The following is a 6,590-nucleotide window of genomic DNA, read 5'->3' as shown; positions in this document are numbered from 1 at the left end:
CTGGCCCATGCTGGCCATGGTGCCCACTCAGCTCGTTCCAATTGCCCGTATTTGATCCATATCCTTTTAACCCTTCCCATCCATGTACCTATCCAAATGTTTTTTAAATTTTGCTATTTGTACCTGTCTCAACCACTTTCTCTGGTAGCCCATTCCATTAATGCTTCAATACGTCACTCGCACCTCACTGACCAATTCCCACCACATAAGAGTGGTGCATTCACCTGCACTCACCTATCACCATCCCGCATAGCTTTCCCCAGCCCCACTTCTCCTGTATTTATTTTTGAGCTCCCTTCCCCCTCCCCATTTCTGAAGAAGGGTCTCGGCCCAAAACGTCAACTTTCCTGCTCCTCTGTCCTTGAATCCCCTTTCTCCAGCACTGCGAAGCCCTTCCATCTTTCCTTCCTTTTCTATCTTTTTAAGGGGAACTGATAACAGTCCATTTCATGCCCAGAACTTTACCCTCCAATCCCTGCCTATAATACAGCAGGGAGAAGCTGACACTGCCCCACAGCGACACACCTGGCACCCGGCGGATGTGCAGTCAGTAATGACCGTCACTGCAGCCGCGCAGCCTTGTGAGGACTGTCCGTCACTGCGGCTGCGCAGCCGGGTGAGTATCGTTCGTCAATGCGGCTGCGCAGCCGGCGTGGGCCGAACGTTCCTGCGGTTGCGCAGCCCTTCCGCGTGTGGGGGGGCGCACATCACTGCGGCTGCGCAGCCGCTGGCTGTCTCTCCGTCACTGCGGCTGCGCAGCTGGGTGAGGGCCGAACGTCACTGCGACAGCGCAATTATGGAAGGGGCGCTTTTGCAGCTGCGCAGTATGGAAATGCCGCGCGTCGTGCGGACTACAACTCCCATCAGGTCATCGGGGAAGATCTGCACAGGCGCAGTGAGAGGTTGGCCTGGCCGTTGAGGTTGATTCTGAGGTAACGGGGTAGGGTGTTAAGGTGGCACTGTCATCCCCTGGGGTGTGGGGAATCACTGTAACTCCCCGGTGGTGGAGTTAAAACGGGGGAATCATTAATCTCAGGGGTGGGGAGAGGGTGTCTGTAACTCCTTGGTGGGGTATTCACTGTCAGTGTAACTCCCATGGGGAGGGTGTTTTGGAGAATCTTGGAGATGGTGGCTCATTGTTTAGTAAATTCGATTTTTCAAAAAAAAATCTGTTCATATGAATGGTCAGTCGTTGACCTGTGTTTTTTCTCTCTCTGCAGGTGCTATCTGTGCTGCTGAGTATTTCCAACATTTAGTTCTCTCATTGTTTTGGTTCTGTACTTGGCTGTTTGATGTGTGAGCCTCACATAATTCAGAAGGTGCTGGTGTAACAAATTCTGCACTAAGAATGTTAGATTGTAAGAAATCTGTCCAGTAGTGAGTCATTCAGCCCCTCAAGCCTGCTACACCATTTAATGAAAATCCTCTTTCCTGACTTTCCTCAATAATTCTTGATTTCCTTACTGATTAAAATCAGTCCATCTTTGCCTTTAGTTTACTTAATGACCTAGCTTCAGCAGCCCTTTAAGGTAAAGAATTCCACAGATTCATAACCCTCTGAGAGTAGAAATTCCTGTCTTAAATGTGCAACCACTTACTTGAGATTATGCCCTCTGCACATCCAAATCTGTACTTTGTATTCTAGGTGTCGTCTCACCCATGCCCTGTAAATGGACATCTCAACTTTTATACTCTGACCTCTTATAATAAAGGCCAATGTACATTTGCCTTCCTAATTACTACTTTTGACTGCATGCTAACTTGTTGTGATTTATGTACAAGGACACCAGATCTCTCTGTACCTCAGAGTTCTGCAGTCTCTCTCAATTTAAATAATATGCCTTTTCTTCTTGCCAAAGTGTTGTACTCCCACCTGAAAAATATTTTAGCCTGCCTGTGTCTGAGACTGTTCTCCTCACAACTTGCTTTCTCTGAAAACTTTGTGTCATCAGCAAATTTGTGTACAATACAGTCATTCAACTTATTGACATGTATTAGCAACAGAAAATGGCATAGTATTTATCTGTGCTCCCTGTTAGTTAGCCAGTGTTCTATTTGTGTGAATATCCGGAAGTTTGTGGTGTTCCCATGCATCTGCCATTGCCCTTCTAAATGGCGGTGATCATAAGTTTGGAAAATGTTGTCCAAATAGCCTTGATGAAATTCTGCAGTGCATTTTGAAGATGGTATGCAGTGCTGCTACTGAGCGGCAATTGTGAAGGAAATATGTGTTTGTGGATGTGGTGCCAATCAAGGGGCTGTTTTGTTGTAGATGAAGTCAAGCTTCTTGTATCATTGGAACTGTACTTATCCAGGCAAGTGGTGAGTATTTCATCACATTCCTGATTTGTGCCGTGTAGATAATGGACAGATTTGGGTGGTCAGCAGAGAGTTGCTCAGTGCATAACACCTAGTCTCTAACTTGCTCTTGTAGATGTAGTATTTCTATAGCTAGTCTAGTTCAGGTTCTGGTGAATGGTAACTTAAGGATGTTGGTAATGGGGAATTTAGTGTTGGATATGTCTTTGAATGAGAAGGGACAGTGGCTAGATTCTGTCTTGTTAGAGATGTCTTTGCCTGGCAGTTGTGAATGTGGCATGCATGTCACTTGTCCCATGAATCTGAATTGTATCCAGATTTAGCTGCATTTGGACTTAGACTGCTTCAGTATTGTGGAGTTGAATGAATGGTGCTGAACATTGTACAGTCATCAGAGAGCATTTCCATTTCTGACTGTACGATGGATGGAAGGTCATTGATGAAGTAGCTGAAGATGGCTGGGTGAAGGATACTACCCTGAGGAACACCTGCAGAGATGTTCTGGCGTTGAGATGATTGAATGCCAACAGTCCCAATCGTTATGCTAGGTATGACACCAATCAGTGGAGTGTTTTTTCCCCCTTATTTCCATTGACTGATCTTTTTTTTAGAGTTCACTGATGCTGAACTTGGCCGAATGCTGCTGATGTCACCCTCACCTCACTTCTGAAATTCAGATGACTGAATAGTTGGCCATGTTGATGTGATGGCAAAGTTAGTTCACTGTAACAATACTTTAAATAATGTCTTTGTGGTCTCTAAAATGAAACAAATAACAGCAGAATCTGGAAATCTGAAATGAAAAAAAAATAGCTGCAGAAACTCATCAGATTTGCCAGCATCCACTGAGTTTCTCCAGCAGTTTCTGTCTTCTTGATCTTGTTGCTCCTGGTATGACCACCCATGGTAGCAAGGTTAGGGAGAAGTGCCAAGTATATTGTGAAACCAAAAGTTTGCAAAAGTAGAACAGGTAAGAGAAGATTGCAACCATTGAGACGCACAAAGGCAGCATTATTCAATGAGTCTCAACACATCAGCAAAGCCTGACCACCAACCTGTCAAGATATGTGTGGACAATGACGGTGCCATGACCCCTGTAATGTTATGTTAAAGTCATTTAGGCTTCTACTAAGATCACAACACAGTGATTGTCTGCACCCTGGGATTATGGGGACTGAGGAGGTGATTAGCTGTACACCGGGATCAGGGGGAGTGAGGAGGTGATTAGCCGTACACCAGGATCGGGGGAGTGAGGAGGTGATTAGCAGTACACCGGGATCGGGGGGAGTGAGGAGGTGATTAGCCGTACACCGGAATCGGGGGGAGTGAGGATTAGCTGCGCTCTTGGATTGGGGGAAAGAAGGGGTATTTGCTGTACCGTGGGATCTGGGGCAGCGAGGAGGCGACTAGCTGTGCCTCCTGGGGTCTGGGAGAGTGAGGGAAGGGAGTAGGGTCCTAAACCACCTCCTGGGACCATTCCCCAGGGTAGGTGAGTCCAAAACTAGAGGGTATAGATTTAAGGTGAAAAGAGAAAGATTGAAAAGGGACCTGAGGGGCAACGTTTCCGTGCAGAGGGTGGTGCATGTATGGAACGAGCTGACAGAGGTAATAGAAGATGCAGGTACAATTACAATGTTTAAGACATTTGGGCAGGTACATAGATATGAAAGGTTTAGAGGGATATGGGCTAAATACAGGCAAATAGTTCAGTCCAGGAAACCTGGTCAGCATGGACGGGTTGGGCCAAAGGGCCTGTTTCTGTGCTGTGTGACTCTGACTGTGAGTGAGAGAATGGTTAAGCTGCAGGTGGGGCTCATGTGGGGCTCATGTGGGGCTGAGAGAGGAGGGAAGGTTAAGCTGCAGCCCAAGATCAGGAGATGTGAAGGGTCAGTTGAACTGCCTTTTGGGATTGGGGGAGTGAGAGACACTGCACCCAGTGACTAGGGGTTATGCCATGTTGAGAACTGGGGAGAAATTGCTCTCTGCGACAAGCTAGGACGGGCTGAGCGAGCTTCATTCTTTTTGCTTCACCTACTTCAAGCTCTGAAGAATCGTGTTGATTGTGACTTCTGCTATTCCCTGGCATTCCACCCCAATCTGGAGAGTTCTAGTATTTTAATTTACAAAATACAGCATGAATTTTCTTTTGACTTCAGTACAGTGTACTGAAGGTATGAGGTAGAGTGATGTCGGTGAAATTGAAACAAAGCTGATTATGACCATTAAGCTGAATGTATAACTTCACTTTTCAAACCATTTAACACAAATGATTTTTTTCATTATTTTTGTGACTTTCCTTTGCTTCCTTTCTTTCTTTTTACTTTGTGCTTGTGTTCTATGTGCAATACTGCTCTATCCTTTGTTTCGTTCTGTATCTCACCGATTACACAACGGGATGGTTGAATGAATAACCTTGTCAGTAGGTACTGAGGTAAAAAAAACACAGACATTTACACAAACCAGTTGTGGTGCAAAACTTTTGCATCATCATTGCCCTTTCCTGGGGCTAGCTTTAACTTATTTGAGCATCTTTATTTGATATGTTTTCTTGTGTGCATTTTAAAGTGCGGTTAATATTCGGCTTCCCATAACATGATGCATTGATAATGTTCAACTGATGGAAGCATTTTATTTCATAATTGGTCCAATTGTTTGGTGACAGGGTGAGAGGCAATGGTCACTGACAAATGCCAGTAGTATGCACATCTCCTGGATTGGCATTGAGGCTTTTGAATGAGTTTGGAGAAATGTTATCTGTAATTTTTTATGTGTTTATAAAATAGCCCTGTCATATGCCAACTCCAGGTACAGTAGCAGTCAAAAAATGAATGAAGAATCAAATCTGACTGATAGTGCCAACACCTGCAGTGCAAGTTGTGACCCAAGTTGAAAAGAATAAAAAAGGCAGTAAGTGAATCAGAATATGGTGATCAGTTTTTAAAAATTAACTATTGTAGAGTCAAGTGTCATTGACAAGGCCAGAATTTGTTGCTTGTCTCTAATTGCCCTTGAAGTGTTGGTGAGCAACCTTTCTGAACCACTGCAGCCCTTGTAAGTGTATTTTCACCCACATTACTGTTATGGAGGAGGTCCCAGGATTTGACCTAGTGACAATTATGGAATAAAAATATATTTTGAAGTCAAGATGGAGTGTGGTCTGGAGGGAAAATGTGCAAGTGGTGATGCTCCCATGTATCTATGTTTTCAAACATTTAGAGAAGTACGTGAATAAGAAATGTTTGGAGGGATGTGGACCAAGCAAAGGCAGGTGGAATTAGTTTAGTTTGGGATTATGGTCAGCATGCACTGGTTGGACTGAAGGATCTGTTTCTGTGCTGTATGACTCTGACTCTAGCTGCTGTCCTTGTCCTTCTGGGTGTTAGAGGTCAAAACCTTCAACTATTTGTACTTTATCTCAGTGACTTGGATGTAGGGATCAAAGGTATGGTTTCTCAATTTGCTACAAAGGGTTAAGCTCGGTTAAATAGGTGAAAACTTGGCAGATAGAGTATAATGTGGGAATACGTAAACTGTCCACTTTGGCAGGAGAAATTACAGAGCTGTGAGGTACAGAGAGGCCTAGGTATTCTAGTGCATGAATCACAAAAGGCTGGTATGTAGATACAGGATGTAATAAGGAATGCACTAGTGCCACTTGGGAGGATTTAAACCCATGTGGCAGGGGGCTGGGAACCAGTGCAGTAGATCAGCAATTCAATGATGAGGAGGAGTCGGAGGCTAAGACCAGTAAGTCTAAGGAAGAACAACCAGGAAGTGATTGTTGAACTGACAGTCCGAGGTATATTTGTTTTACTATGAGGAATATGACAGGTAAGGCAGATGAACTTAGGGCTTGGATTAATGCATAGGACTGGGATGTTGTAACTATTAGAGACTTGATGGAGAGAGGGACAAGATTGGCAGCTTAATGTTCTGGGATTTAGATGTTTCAGGCGAGATAGAGGGGAGTGTAAAAGAGGTGGGAGTCGTGCTACTGATAAGGGAGAATGCCTCAGCTATACTGAGGGATGACACTTTGGAGGGCTTATCCAGCCAGGCCATTTAGGTTAAGCTTGGAAATAGGAAGGGTGCAGTCACTTTGGGATTGTACTACAGGCCTCCCAATAGCCAGCAGATGATAGAGTATGGAAAAACGTAAAATGTTGTGGTGGGTGATTTTCATTTCCTCTATATTGACTGGGACTCACTTTGTGAATGGGGAAGAATTTGTGAGGTATGGGTAGGATGTTTTTTGAAATAGTATGTGAATA

The 6,590-nt window shown here is 44.5% G+C and overlaps 1 protein-coding gene across 8 annotated transcripts in view; it reads left to right on the top strand.

Moving 5' to 3' along the window:
• Positions 1-840: 840 nt before the first annotated feature.
• The window catches only part of cep63 (centrosomal protein 63), a 96,455-nt gene continuing 90,705 nt past the window's right edge, over positions 841-6,590 (top strand). For 7 of the 8 annotated variants that reach the window (XM_048604705.1, XM_048604701.1, XM_048604706.1 and 4 more), the window contains exon 1: positions 841-932. The gene's annotated coding sequence lies outside the window, so the exon portion shown is untranslated. Of the gene's footprint in view, positions 933-5,122; positions 5,227-6,590 lie in introns of those variants that run through there. The other variant, XM_048604700.1, reaches the window with a different exon arrangement.

Source organism: Rhincodon typus, chromosome 13, assembly GCF_021869965.1.
Source record: "Rhincodon typus isolate 14 chromosome 13, sRhiTyp1.1, whole genome shotgun sequence".
Taxonomy (NCBI): domain Eukaryota; kingdom Metazoa; phylum Chordata; class Chondrichthyes; order Orectolobiformes; family Rhincodontidae; genus Rhincodon; species Rhincodon typus.
The sequence above is the reverse complement of the archived record's forward strand: the minus strand, read 5'-3'. Positions and strand labels throughout refer to the sequence as shown.